The sequence below is a fragment of the Ambystoma mexicanum genome, chromosome 1q, assembly GCF_040938575.1.
Source record: "Ambystoma mexicanum isolate Mex_15411 chromosome 1q, UKY_AmexF1_1, whole genome shotgun sequence".
NCBI classification, from domain to species: Eukaryota; Metazoa; Chordata; class Amphibia; order Caudata; family Ambystomatidae; genus Ambystoma; species Ambystoma mexicanum.
The window spans coordinates 1,409,790,001-1,409,804,225 of NC_090922.1; the positions used below are offsets into that span (position 1 = coordinate 1,409,790,001).

The following is a 14,225-nucleotide window of genomic DNA, read 5'->3' on the forward strand; positions in this document are numbered from 1 at the left end:
GGTGTTCTCCCAAGTAGATCACGGGAATCCCTTATTCAGGTGGCCAGGGAAAGGCTGGCTCTCTCAGATGCAAACCCTGCGGGTGGACGAGTGGGGAAGGATCACCTGGCTAATGGAACCCAGGGTTGTGCTAAGTGGAATACTCCAGGTGAGGCGTGGTATTATACTGTAGAAAGGGATGGGGAAGATGAGGTCCTTATACCAACTCAACCTCCCTTACACCTAAAGAATCTCCCTTATCCAAATCCCCTCCGAACCCCTTTACACTCAAAAACCACAACTTCCAGAATCCCTGTTTTCCGGTGGTTTTCTACCCGAAAACTCCCAGTCATTCTCCCTCCCATCCCTTTGATTATTATTTCCAGCACTCCCTATCTGCTCAGACCAAACACTACCATTCCCACAATTCCCCTTTGTCATTTTATGATAAAAACCCCGGTCATTCCCGTTTGTTTCACAACCCCTACCAATGTAACCCTTCTGAATTTATCAAAACCCCTAGAACGAAGAATATCATTCCTCATGTCACCCTGCCCCCTTTTTCCGACACAAACACTTTCTCCTGACACAAAAAACAATGGACTAACACTAAAGCTGTTTACCTGACATGTCCCAACACAAGGGTCAGGCAGAGTCAGGCAATTGACCACAACCACAGACATCTGACAGCCCTTTCCCTTCCCCACAGGGATAAAAGGTGGAGCATGCGAGCACAAGACAAGCAAGGCAGACCGCACAACGACAGAGCTATCCTAGTTCGGCAGTTAAAGAGGAGAAAGACGGCGAGAACCAAGCGGGTGACAAGGAGAGGAGCGACCTTGCCCTTTCCAACCCACACCCGGGAAGCCTCCCTAAATGGAATCTTAAGACCGCAAACAATAGTCCAAGTGTTACGTTCTAATTGCTCGAGTAGATCCGACTAGTAGTGCGCTTGACGTCCTAATTTATAGCCCGGCTTGCTGCACATCCAGAACCTAGAGGCTCTACTCCCAACCCCAAAGGTAAACAATGTTAGTGTAATGGTGGGCCTGGATTGTTGCGCTAGCCTATGTAATCATCAGTGGAGTAGCCATAAGTAAATTGAAAGAATAAAGAATTTTAATTGTCAATATTTCTTGACAATCAAACATTTCAGCCATTCAGCCAACAATCATGGGATGCAGTGTGTCCCTTGGATTCCTGGTTGGCCGACATTAGGGACACAATTATTACACAGCCACTGCACACTTGAAATTTCCTGCTGAACCGATTTAACTTAAGCGAGTGAACCACAACAGAGCTGAGAAATCAACCACCTTTAGTCTGAAACCAGACCATTCAGGTCTTTCAAGAACTCATCACTCCTAGACAAAGACAATTCGTCAAAACATGTGTTGGCTGAAGGGCTAAAATATTTGACTGTCAAGAAAAAGTAACAATTATTTAAATCTTTATTCTTTCAATGTCCTTATGACTATTCCACCAATGATTATAATAGCCCAAGTGTGTTGCAGCAGATGTCAACGGTGCGCTGAGCATGCCTACGCTGATCAGCAGGACAGAGGCAGGCGTCTGCTACCGTGGTACAGTCCTGGACTCCAGATATACTGAAAAGCCAAGCAGTTCATCACAGCCGGTGAGTCGAGGGGTGAACCGATAAAGGAACCTGTATTGAATGAAAGATGCAAAGTGGCAAATTAGGAAGAGCGCAAAGAACTTTTTACATTAAGGCAAAACCAGCTGCAGAGGGGTCCGCCACCATGTAGGTGGTTATTCGAGAGACTCTGGTTAATCCCACGATTTGTTAAAACTACTGATACCCGAAGGCCATAGTAGAGCCGCAAAGAAAGGTCAAAGTGGCCATATAGGGGTCTTGCAAATTCCTCTGTACAATCGAAAGTCTTTGACCGGCAAACGATTAAAAACCAAAGGAAGCAAAGGAACTGTAAAATTGGCAAGAGTGAACCAGACAGAGAGATGCCTTCATAATGGGCAAAGCATGATGCCCGATGAACATTGTGAGGACCAAGAGTGATCCTGACAGAGGGATGTCCACAGTGAACTGTTTAAAAAGACATTAGGATTTGTGAATACGAAAGGTGAAAATATCTTTGCATACAAGCCACAGAGAACCCAACAAAGGGAGGCTGATATTTGAGAAGGGCCTGGGCCTGGAAGAGGGGGACCCAGGGGTGCAGAAGCATCACCCAAAGAGGCAAACAATTGAGAAGGTTCTGAGCCCAGAAGAAGGGGGCCTAGGGATGAAGGCATCACCCAAAGTACATTGGAAAGGAACGTTTTGTTTGTTATTGTTGGGACCCATCAGGTTCTCAGAGGCAAGAGACTTTGTAGAAAAGAGACTTAGCCACCGAAGGTTGTGATACCTGATACTGTTGTTTTGGCCTGGGAAAGCTCAATCTTGTCCCATGCTCAAAACGTGGGGAAGGGAGATTCCCGACTACAACATCCTGACTTATCATTTGTGATTGCTTACCCTATCCCACATTCTTTTTGGTATTTAGTTGTAAGGATTGCAATCATTTATTTTGTATAGGCCCTTTTATTTTGACAAGATGCCACTAGGACTGCCTTATTCTTATTTGATGGTCGTAGCTTGCTCCCATCTTAGATTTAGGTTTAGATTAGGCGTTTTCCCCACTCACAGTTTAAAAAACACTTCTGAACGGTGATCACCTGAGTGTCTATTCTTGATACCAGTTCTTCCTTACACATCATTCCTCCTCCACTTCCTCTTTGACTCCTCTCCTCCTCACTATGCTTTCCACCTCCTGCATAATAATCTTCTGCATGTCCGATATCTCCTCCACACTCCCCTTTCTAATTTCCTCAACATCTCCTTTGCACTGCCCTGACCTTCCATCACCACCTCCACTCAAGTCAACTCTTCTGCTACTTTATCAACTCTTCCTCCGTCTTTTTCCCTCCGATCCTCCTCCTCCTCCCAGTCCTCCATCATAGTTTTCTTCCTTGTCACTCCGACACACACACTATTCTACTCCTCTTTCCTCCAACTCCCATATTCCAATACTTTTTTGTATCCCTTTTTAAATCGTCGCAGGGCCCACCGACTGACACAGTAACTCAGAAATGTATTTCATATGAGCAGGCTTTGTGATTGGGCAGTGGCAGAGGAAATGCCAAACCCCCCAGTTCTGTCCATTTGTGTTTGTGGGGGTACAGGTCTGTGATCCGAGGCTTTCATTCAGTGAGTGTGTGTTCATTCTTGTACGTCATGTCCATTTTCAAGAATTCCAAAAATGCAGGCTCACTGGCAGCTGCATGCGAGAGTGTGGCTTGTGAGGTCTCTGTTCTAACCAGGCTGTCAAAGATTCACTATTTGGGTGGCGGGACCTCAGGATTTTGATCTTGTGAGAAAACTCTGATGGAGACTCCCAGTGTCCATCATATGTCTCCTCACTCCAAAACCAGTCCAGCTTTGTTATCAGGCATGTTTCTTCTCTACCAGGACCCTGTTTCGCAGCATGGTAATAGTAAGGTTTGGTCTGACGGCAGTGGTCTTAACAACGGTTAGCCAAGGGGTCTCTGGGACTGTAAGGGTATTTAGACGTAGAAGGGGTCTCAAGTTTGCCATTTCTTTCTCCCAAAGAAGCAAGAGTGCTTAGCTAGGTTTTTTAAAATCCCGGGGGAGTTCTGGGGTCCTACTTCTTTACTCACTTCCCAACCACTGCCTTGACCACAGTACTAAACACCCCTTGGAAGGGCAGAGCTTAACCATATACCAGCCTTTCTAGAGTCATCTCGGCTGGTGTCTTTAATCTAAGGCTTGTGATAGACTGGTGAGCCTGGTGGATACTCTTTGTCCCTCCCTACTGGGCTACATCACAGAGGTGGTGATGGCACCTGTGAGAAACCTGAAGGTGTCTCCCTGACTAGTCCCCGGGGAGCTGTAATCCAGGTGGCCAGGACACAGCCATCGCTATTGGACCCAGTTCCTGGGGGTGGACCAGTGAGGAAGGATCACCTTGATGGGGGTCCTCAGGGAGTGGAAGTTGGACACCGACAGGTGAGATGCGGTATTCCCCCTTCTTATACCTTTTCCCCATCCTACCCTGTAATATACTCAAACACTCTACCCCCCCTTTCCGATACTAACACTTTCGCACACCATGAAAGACGACGGACAAACACCAGAGCCGTTTACCTGACATGTCCCAACTCCAGGGTCAGGCAATTGACCAGAATCACACACACCTGACGGCTCTTTCCCTTCCTCACTGGGATAAAAGGTGGAGCACGAGAGCACAATACGAGTAAGGCAGATCGCACAACGAGAGAGCTAACTCAGCAAGGCAGTTCAAGATGCGGTGAAAGACGGCGCAAACCGAGAGGGGGACGAGGACAGAATCGACCTTGCCCTTTTGGAGCCAGGCCCGTGAAACCTCCATAGAAGCAATTGTATGGCTGCGAACAATAGCCAGCGTGTGTTGTAGCAGATGTCAACAGTACACAAGGATCTCCTCCGCTGATAACCAAGCCGAGGGGAGACGCTTGCCACTGTGGTACCGGCCTTGACTCCAGAGACAAGAAAAAGACAAGCGGTACATTACAGCGCGGTGTGTCGAGGAGAGAGCCGATAAGAAACCGAACTGTGTTTGAATAAAAGTAGCAAAATTGGTAATTGAACAAAGTTCAAAGAAATGTTTGTTTGAGGCGAGAAGCAGCTACAGAGGAGTCAGACACCAGGTGGGTGTTCACTTTAAAAACTCAGGGCGATTACCCTACAGTTGAAACTACAGTTACCAGAAGGCCTTGCATGAGAAGAGGGTCAAAGTGGTCAAAAGGGGGTCTAGTAAATTTCTCCGTACAGTCGAAGTCTTTGACCGACAAATGAAGGTAAAGCTAAGGGAAGTGAATCCTGCATCGTAAAAACGGTTTAAGGAACTGTGTGAATTGCAAAAGTTGGCAAGAGTGAACTCGATGGAGGGATGCCGATAAAGAAGGGATAAAGTCAAATGTCCCGATTAACAGTGTGTTGACAAGAGTGAACCCGGCAGAGGGTTGTCCACAGTGAAATGTTTAAAAATACATTAATATTTGTGAATGGCACAGAGAAGATAGTGTTGAAAGCCATAGTGATCCCGACGGAGGTAGGCTGACATTTGAGAAGGGTCTGAGCCTGGAAGAGGGGGATGCAGGGGTGAAAAGATATCCCCCAACATGCAAGGAAAGGCACTTTTGTTTATTATTTATTTTGGAACACATCAGATCCTCGGAGGCAAGAGACATTTTTGTAGAAAAGATACTTAACCACGGAAGGCTCGGATAGTTGAAAGTAACTGTTAGCGCGTGCTGGGAAGGCTCGAGCGGATGCTGTGCTCCGGAGTCCTACATTGTCCCATGTTCAAAACGTGGAGAAGGGAGACCCCATCTACCGCATCCTGACTTATTAATTGTGAACACTTCTTTCTTTCCTGTGAACCCTATCCCAGACTCTTTGTGTTTAGGGTAAGGATTGACAATAGGTTTTTTTTCTTAGTATAGGCCCTTTTATTTGACAAGACGCACTAGGACTGCCTTATTATTTGATGGTTGTAGCTTGCTCCCATCTTAGACTTAGGTTTAGATATTTTTTCAACCCGCATATACAGTTTAATAAACACTCTTGAACTGTGATAAATTGTGTCTGTCTTTACTGTTGCCACCAGGAGTTCCTTACACACCCAGCTCTCCCGACCCGCGTCACCTCAGTGCCATGATGTAACCTGACCTAAGGAACTTTGTCACATCCAGAGGGAATTTTGAGTATCAATTTAAAATTCCAACAAAATTGCAAATTAAACTTTCACTGGGAATGGGGAATATGAAGAAGCATATTGAATACATTTTAAAATATTAAACACTTCAGTTTGTTAAATGCATGGCCCAAAATGGCATGGTGCTGAATAGTCAACAAGTTTGCCTTTGCAGTGGGCACTTTTTTCAACACACTTTATTCATCTGTAGGTTTTGCTATCTCTTACAGTATACCGTACAAGATCCTGCATGTACAAAACATCCAATCTTTAATACTGTAAAGAATTCCGTAAAAAATAAAAAGACATTTGCATTGTAAACTATTAAGTCCTAACACACCCAAGGAAGGTGTTTCCTGAAATCATATATGTATCCAGCATCTCACCAACCAATCCAAAATTCCACCAATAATTGAGTGATAGATCAAGAGGAAGTGTATGCAGCTTCTCGGGAGAAAAATCATCTGAAGTACATTTTATATGCATGTTTCTTGATTGATGTGCAGTTAGAGAATGTATGGGCCCTCTCCGACATACGAGACCAAGATGCTTCAGCAATAAACAGCCCCCTTTCTTGTTCCCACCTGATCATAGAGGTCCGAGTGTCTGTCAAATGGAAATTATCGAGCAGTCTGGAAAGTTGGGAAATGTTCCACTTAGAAAGGGCCAAAGAAACCAGCAACTCAACGTCCCTTGGAGGTCTGGTTCAAGCATCTAAGACTTGTTTGTGGAAGAATTCAGATAACCTGGTGGGCATAGCGGAAGCATTTTTCGTCACCTAGTAAAGGTTTTGATTTATTGGTAAATGTGAGCAGTTTCCGTCCAGAATATAGGCATTGCAGGTTAATTGGAACATGGTATTCTCATGCTGACCAGTTTCTTCTGAATTATTGTTTATACAAGAGAGCAACCCTTTATTGATCCAATCACATTAAGCCCCCTATACTGGCATAGGAAGCATTACATGGCAGACTGCAAAGGCCCACCACCTAATCTGACTTTCCCAGTTAGAAAAGGTAGATTGGCAAACTATCATAAATTAGTACCCTGCTCTACATCTTTCCTGCCCTTATGACCAAAATCAAGGGGTGATTTCAAAATAGCATTTCTTTTGCTAGGCAGTCACTGCCTGATACATAGAATCCCCAATCGGCCCTTTAAGGAAGTCCTGAGGGGGATCTGATTTAAGATTCTGCGATGTATTTTACGCCAAAATAAAGGAGAACATCTTTCATTGGATACGTTTTATCATTGCCACTGGAATCCAGGTAGGAAAAGCCTGAAACACATAAGGAACATTCTCGAAATGGCCATATTGTAGTTTGATCTTCTACCTGCCTTCCCGGGACAAGAACGTCCTTACAAGGTCATGCACTTGCCCGGGAAAGCTGCAGCTTTTGCAGGCTAGTGAGCCTGTGTTGTGTGTGGCCTAGGAAGGGGCTTGAGGCTATCTAGTGCCAGAAGAAAAATGGGTATCTGGTGCCTCGTCAACTGTGGAGGTGCCATTTTGACTATACTCTGCAATTTTATGTAGCCACTTACTTCTAAGCTGTGAAATATGCTGGCATTATGGAAACAGTATTTATGCTGAAGACCGACGTACAAATTAGCACATGACAAACATTTGGGAATGGAATCATGCAGTCGCATCTGAACTACTGCCAAGACTGGTTTGTCAGCACACTAGATAAGGTAGGGAAAGCTTCCCTGTGTAAATAAATGGTCATGGTTTGTTCTGCGTGCTGGTAACCAAGGCCATCCAGGGTTCTCTCAGATAATGAGTTGTGATCGATGACTTATTTTTCTCCAACTTTGAAGAAATGTGTATGTACCTTTGCCCATTTTAGCATACTTAGAAACAGACACTGTGGACATTGTTAGGGACATTTGTTATTTTTATGCTTAATGCCCTCTCCTAGCGAGGCCCTCAACATTTTTTGCTGGACCTCTGGACCTCGTTTCCTATTCTCCTGAATGAGGGGAGCCTTTTTCGACTCATTTATTCTTGTTTGCTTGAACCACAGGAAATCTGTTCTATATGTTTTACCTTATTTTATGGAGTCTCTGTCTTCTTGTACCTCCTGTGTGTCAATACGGAAGTGTTCCACCGCTTTGGCTAAGACTTCATTGGGGAGGGGTTGATTGTCTACATGGGAATCTATCACTGGGGGGTCCTGATTAATAGGAGAATCTATGGAGTACATGTTCGGCTCCTGATCTGCGTTTGGGTCCTCATCATCCCCATAATAAAGTTCATCTGTGTCCTCATCAATAAGTTGAGGGTCAGGTGTTTCCACAAATGAAAGATCCTCTTGGTCTTCTAGATCTATTTCAGGGTCATATAGATATATTACCCTGCTCTGTACGGGGACATCAGAGCGAGACCTCTTAGCAGGGGGTTGAGAGGCAGAGACTTGAGAGCTGGAAGGGGCTGAGGTGGGAGGAGTGGATTGAAAACTTTGCAGGTAATCTGGATTTTTTTCAAAAAGATTTGCCATAAAGGTCATTCTTCGCATAACCCTATCGATGTCTTGCGAAGACCATTCCTTCGAACTTGGGATTACAATGGGGTGCGTGGCAGTACCCCTATCGTCATTAGTGGGAGGTATATTCTTTGGCCTAGAGTCTTTAGGTTTCTCTATGGTTTTGGACAATATACCCTTTTGAAATTACCTGTCCCTAATAGGACTCCTGTCCCTATGAGGGGTGTTAGAGGATTTTTTATGATGTTTTACCCCACCCTCGGGCCCAGAGGAGTGTGTAACTGACTTTTTGGTGCCTCATCAGACTATGAACGTCGAACTTCGGGAGTGGGAGCCGAGGCTTCGTCCGCGGACGAACGGCCTTCGGAAGGAGTTTTTCGTGCGGCACCCTTGCCGTTTTTCGACGTCTGCACCCTGTCATAAGGACCGAGACTCTGGACCGTTTACGGGGTGTCAAACGTTGTTGAGTATTCGACTCATCTGTCGAATCGCGACTGGGACTTATGTGTTTGGTGGTGTGTGCTTTTGTAGCGCTGCCACCACTGGGTGTATTCCCCGCAACATGGCCGCCAGCCTGTCCTACGGGGTCGGGGGCCTGCGCTTGAGTAGCCCAAGTTACTCCAGTGCCCTCGCCGTCTGACAGTACGGCGTCGCTGCCATCACTGAAGGCTCCCTCTACTTCCATGGCCTCGAGTTGCCTGGTGTAGTGGGTCCAGCGTTTTGTTGAACGGTCCTTCAACGTCTTAGGCTTGAAGAGCCTGCACGCTCGACAAAATGTTTCTCTCGGGAGACACAAGTTGCAAACTAAGCGTTTGTCCATCCAGGGGAATTTACGATGACACTTAGGGCAACATTTAAATGGTGTATTTTCTATAATGATGGGTTATGGAAGTGGCAGCTGGGCAGATCAAGTGTAGGAAGGGGAGAATATGCATTCTAAAATGGCCTCCCCCTCTCTCCCTACTGTCTGGGCCAAGACCCGGGGCAGCCTTCCAAGGCTGTACGGTCCGTCGCAATGGTCTCCGACAGGCAATTATCTTTCTTCACCGGCGCAGTGTTTCAATAGTCGATGAAAGGATAGAAAGAGAATCTAACGTAATTGTATAAAAGTCAATGGCTTATCGCCAGAAGGAACTCCGCTATACGCGTACGTCGTTCGTCTAGTATGGCGGAAAAAAACAATCTGAGGGACGTCGACACGTGAAGGATCATGGGTACAGTGGATGTCAGACTAGGAACAGTATTACTGGCATGCCCTGTTGACGTCCCTTTTCGAGTTTCGAAAACAACAACTGTAATACTCTGCATCTTCCACTAGATGTCGCCTATGCACAGCATGTGATCTAAGCAGATTCCACAAGTCTCAGAAATATATATATATCATGGGTGATAATGGACACCCTTGGCTGGTCCCATGACATATGTCCCAGGCTCCAAAGATGCGTTTACCTGACTTCACCCTGGCAGTTGGAGGTGTATAGCAGTTTCACCCAGCAAATAAAGCCTTCCCCCATCCCATAGCTTTGTAGTGAGGCGAGCAACCAGTCCCAATAGACCGAGTTGAATGCCTTGATTGAGTCGAGTAACGCTACAGCATAATCCTCGTCACAAACGTCAGTTTGGCCTAGAATGTGTTTTAGCCTGCGTAGGTTCAGGATAGTGCTAAACCTGGTATGAACCCAGTCTGGTCCACATGAATCAGGGAGTCAATAACCGTACGAAGGCACACCAACATTACTGAGTATTTTAATATCATAGTTTAACACGGCCAGGTGGCAGCACAAGTCGTATTTATCCATGGGCTTGCCAGGTTTGGGAATGGGTACAACCATGGTCTTCCTCATGCTTGCTGGGAGTATGCCTATATCACAGGCCTCCGTGAAGACCTGAAGTAGTAAAGAAGCCAATGTGGAATTGTAGGCCTTGTAGAATTCCACGGGGAGTCCGCCACTCCCAGGGGTCTTACCGGGAGAGAGGGAAGTTATTGCATCGGTGACCTCTTCCCAAAGAGATGGGCTGGTCCGAAAGGGTCTGCTGCGCTTGTGTGAGCCTCTGGAGTGAGATTAGTGAGAGTGCTTCGGCTATCTTGCTCTGGGGCACCAGCCTGTCATGGCTATGTAGCCGGGTATAAAATTTGGTGAAGATGTCATTAATTTCACGTTGGGCTCTCCAGAGGGTCCTGCATTCGTCCCGAAGTGATGTAGTCAAGGGCATGGGTTGTTTCCTTCTATACAGCCATGCTAATAGTCTTCCAGGTTTGTCCCCCTCTGCATGCGATCGGGCTGCACATGTGATATAGTCAAACTTGGAGAGCCTATCCCAACCCTCAAGGCAACGAGTCTGGGTCTCTGCTAGTTTCTTCTAGTCTAACCACAGGTATGTATGTCAGTCGTCCTGTGACCGAATGCCATTTTCCATAGCTTCATGGTCTTCCTGTAGTTTCCGACATATACCGCCGGCACTAGCCATAACCTCTCCTCTTGTCACCACGTTCATAGCCTCCCAGACAGTGCCCCACTTTTCAACGCTTCCAATGTTATGTTCCAGGAAATCAGAAAAGGATTCCTGAAGTGCTTTCTTAAAAACCGGGTCAGTCAGGGCTTCGATCAGCATTCGCCAATGACATATCGCCCTTCCCTGTCACCATCAACGTCTAATAACTGGAATGGTAGTGAGACATCTATCCATGTGAGAACCCCACTAGTGACGAGTATGTGGCCCCTTATCCCGTCCCTCCCCAGCAGTTCAAAATCACTTCTTGTTCCTCCAAGTGGGTCTCCTGGATTAGTGCAATGGACATTTTCTTCCGCTTCCAGTAGCATCTCACCATATTTCTGCGAAGATAGGAACCCAACCCACACGCATTCCAGGTTATTATTCTAATTGGGGCCATGGGTAAACTGCGTGGGAAACTTCATCGGCAACACTTCCATTGACCACATTCCAGAGTGTCATGCACTCTTTGTACAACAAAAGCGGGAGCAGTGTGTCCATTATTTACTTGGTCGACTATATGCGCAATACGAGAATATGCAAGCCATGGGAATTCAGTTCAGTCCACATTCTCCCACCCATGCTGAGCAGCACCCGAAGAGCCAACAAGCACAGAGTAAACAAAGAAAAACATAACATTGTCAACAAAACTTTATAACATTGCCCAGCATTGATATATTGCTCGGGCATTCCTGTACTGCTAAGGACAGGGTCAACCATTGAGTCCCAGGTAAGGGGGACCAGCAACAGGCCGTTTCCAGTGTCAACTTCGGCAGAAAAGGACAGCCACAGGGAGATGGATCTCACGCTCCCACTGAACAAGAAATACTGTTGGCATGGCTTTAGTGTTAATTGTGGCAGGTAGTGCGTTAGGCATTCCGGTTGTGTGGCGCCCACATGCAGGTGGTGACAGTGTGTCCACGCAAGCTCCGCCACACTGAGGTGTTAATATGGTGGCTGATTTGTACCGAGCATGAGGAGCTCTACCGGGGCTGGATGTTGGATCAAGAGTCAGCGTCATTATCGTTGGCCAGGTTGTTGTGTTGCATCCACATGGCGGCTGCACCGAGACTTTCAAGAAAGTATGATTTATTGTTATGGAGGATCTTTATCCTGGCAGGGTACATAAGCATGTATTTGAGGCCTACCTGACGAAATCTCGCTTTTATCGGCACAAAGGAGTTCCTAGCTTTCTGGACAGTGGGCGTGTAGTCTGGGTATATCGCAATTTTAGAGCCATCTCTCTGGAAGTCACCCCCTTCTCGAGAGTGCTTCAGGATCACTTCTCCATCACGGAAATTCAAGATCCTAGCTATCAACGGCTTCGGATGGGAGCCGTGACAGGGTTTCTTTTGGAGTGAACGGTAAGCATGTTCCATAGCGTAGCCCTGCAAGAGGCCCAACTTCTTGCAGCAGCATGTTTTTGAGGTACGTCGTAGGGTCTCGTCCCTCAGCTCCCTCATGAAGGCCCAGTACACAAATACGATTTCGGCGGGATCTACCCTCGGCGTCCTCTGCACGAGATTTCAATGTGGTGCTCCTCATTTCCAGCTCACTGATTCACACTACAAGATCTTTGGTGGTGGCTATGGTCTCCTTAATTCCTATCTCTGCTGTTGTGACCCTCTCCGCCAACTGCCTAAAATCCTGAAGGAGCTAGACGTCGACTTTGATTTTGTCTATTCTAGTTTCGAGTGACGATCACACAGCAGCAATTGCAGCAAGCACCTGGTCGCCGCTGTCCGCTCTGTAGTCCGGGCTCTGTTGCAGGCAGGCAAGATTAACTTCCCAGGGGGAGCAGTGAGGGCCGGCTGCCCATGGGAGAGCGCGAGGTACAGCCCGGTGGCAGGCAGCAAGGTGTCTCAGGCTCGCTGCGTCCACCAACTTGGGGAACACCAGTTTTGAGATAAAAGATGCTTTTAGGTTTTAGATTTTTTTTTAGGAAGTCTGGCTCCGATTTTAGTCGGAAACCCAGCGTTGCAGCAGGCACCACGTTCATGCACCCATGGCCGAAGTCAGACACAAAAATCGGGAGGTATTGGTTGCTGCAATGAGGATCAATGTAGGATATCAGCAGGAGCAGCAGGAGGTTCCGCCCTCACAGAATGAACATAGGCCACGTCACTCTGCTTGCAATGTCAATACTTGCATGTCAAAATATTCGATCATACCAGCAACACTAATGTACCCATTTCTTTATAGAACTGCAAGTGTGTATCCAATAGAGCACAGATTAACGCACAACAAACTTAAATGGCAACAGAACATGCCCATAGACCTGAAACTCACCCCTTTAAGATACGACTTGCATCCTATCCTATATGCGTTAGGTTCTTCCATTTTGCTTGCGCTTATATGTATTTTTCACTTTTACGCTACCATTTGCCACTCAGCATTCAGTTTATTAAATGTCTTTACAATGCAATAACACTGGATTATATCAATAGCTCTCTATTTTGTAATTGGGTTGATTTTTATTAAAATGGATTTCTAGAATCTGGCCTGGTGGACAGATTTTAGGAGGCCGCCCTAGTTATGGTGGACAGAGGAACTCTTAGTGGGTAGCCAAAACCCAATGAATGTAGCAATGGAGAGCAGTCAAAGCTTATTCTCAGGAGTGCGTGTGTAGGGTCAGGGCCCCTCAATGAGTTCGCAAGTATGGCATACAATAATTCAATTTAGACAATCAATTATAAAACAGTGTTCAGGCTTTCTGAATACATTGCAAAATGCATCTAACTGGTAGTATTCTCGCACAACAATAATAAGTATATTAGATGCAGTATATGTTGGGAACCAGGTCACAAGACAATATCCTAACTCAAGAAGTCCAAACCCTAAGATGAACGGAACCTTGTTCCCCAAAAGTCACAGGGGAGACACGTTTCTCACCAGTACATTTTGTAAGGGTGGAGCAGGAGGAGACGGACACACAGGTGGCATAGTGGTTGCTATAGACTTATTTGTAATGAAAGTAGAAGAGAAAAACTACCTCTCCCTACTATGAGGTGTTTTTCTGCCTCAACTAATGTTCTAATGAAACCGTCAGGATGTCTTATCAACTTAAACTGTCCACCGACCTGTGTCAAAATGTCCCTATCTCTGGGCTTACATTTCTAACTAAACCAAACAGTTGTACCAAAGTTATTGGTCCAGGAGAATGACTGGGTAGCACAGTTCTTGCTGAATGTTTTCCAGCAGCGGTAATAGCTCACTTCCCTTGATTCCAGTACTGCACAAACAAACAAATGTCCTAGGGAGAATTACTCCCTTCCCCTGGGTTCCTGAATTAAATACTGTTTGCTAACACATTTTGAGTATTAATATAATATAAATATAGGGATGGTTTGCCAAGAGAATGACTACCCTCCCTTGGTCCTCATTAGTTTTTTTCCCAGTTCACAATGCCAGAGGGAAGGTCTCTGTTTGCTAAGAAAGGCCAGGGCAATAAAGACCAAATTGTAATGAGTGTCCCTGGCCTTCGTTTCTCTTATTT

The 14,225-nt window shown here is 46.0% G+C and overlaps 1 protein-coding gene across 3 annotated transcripts in view; it reads right to left on the minus strand.

The window, feature by feature from the left end:
• The window catches only part of RAD54L (RAD54 like), a 454,404-nt gene that overhangs the window by 72,080 nt on the left and 368,099 nt on the right, over positions 1 to 14,225 (minus strand). The window lies entirely within an intron of this gene.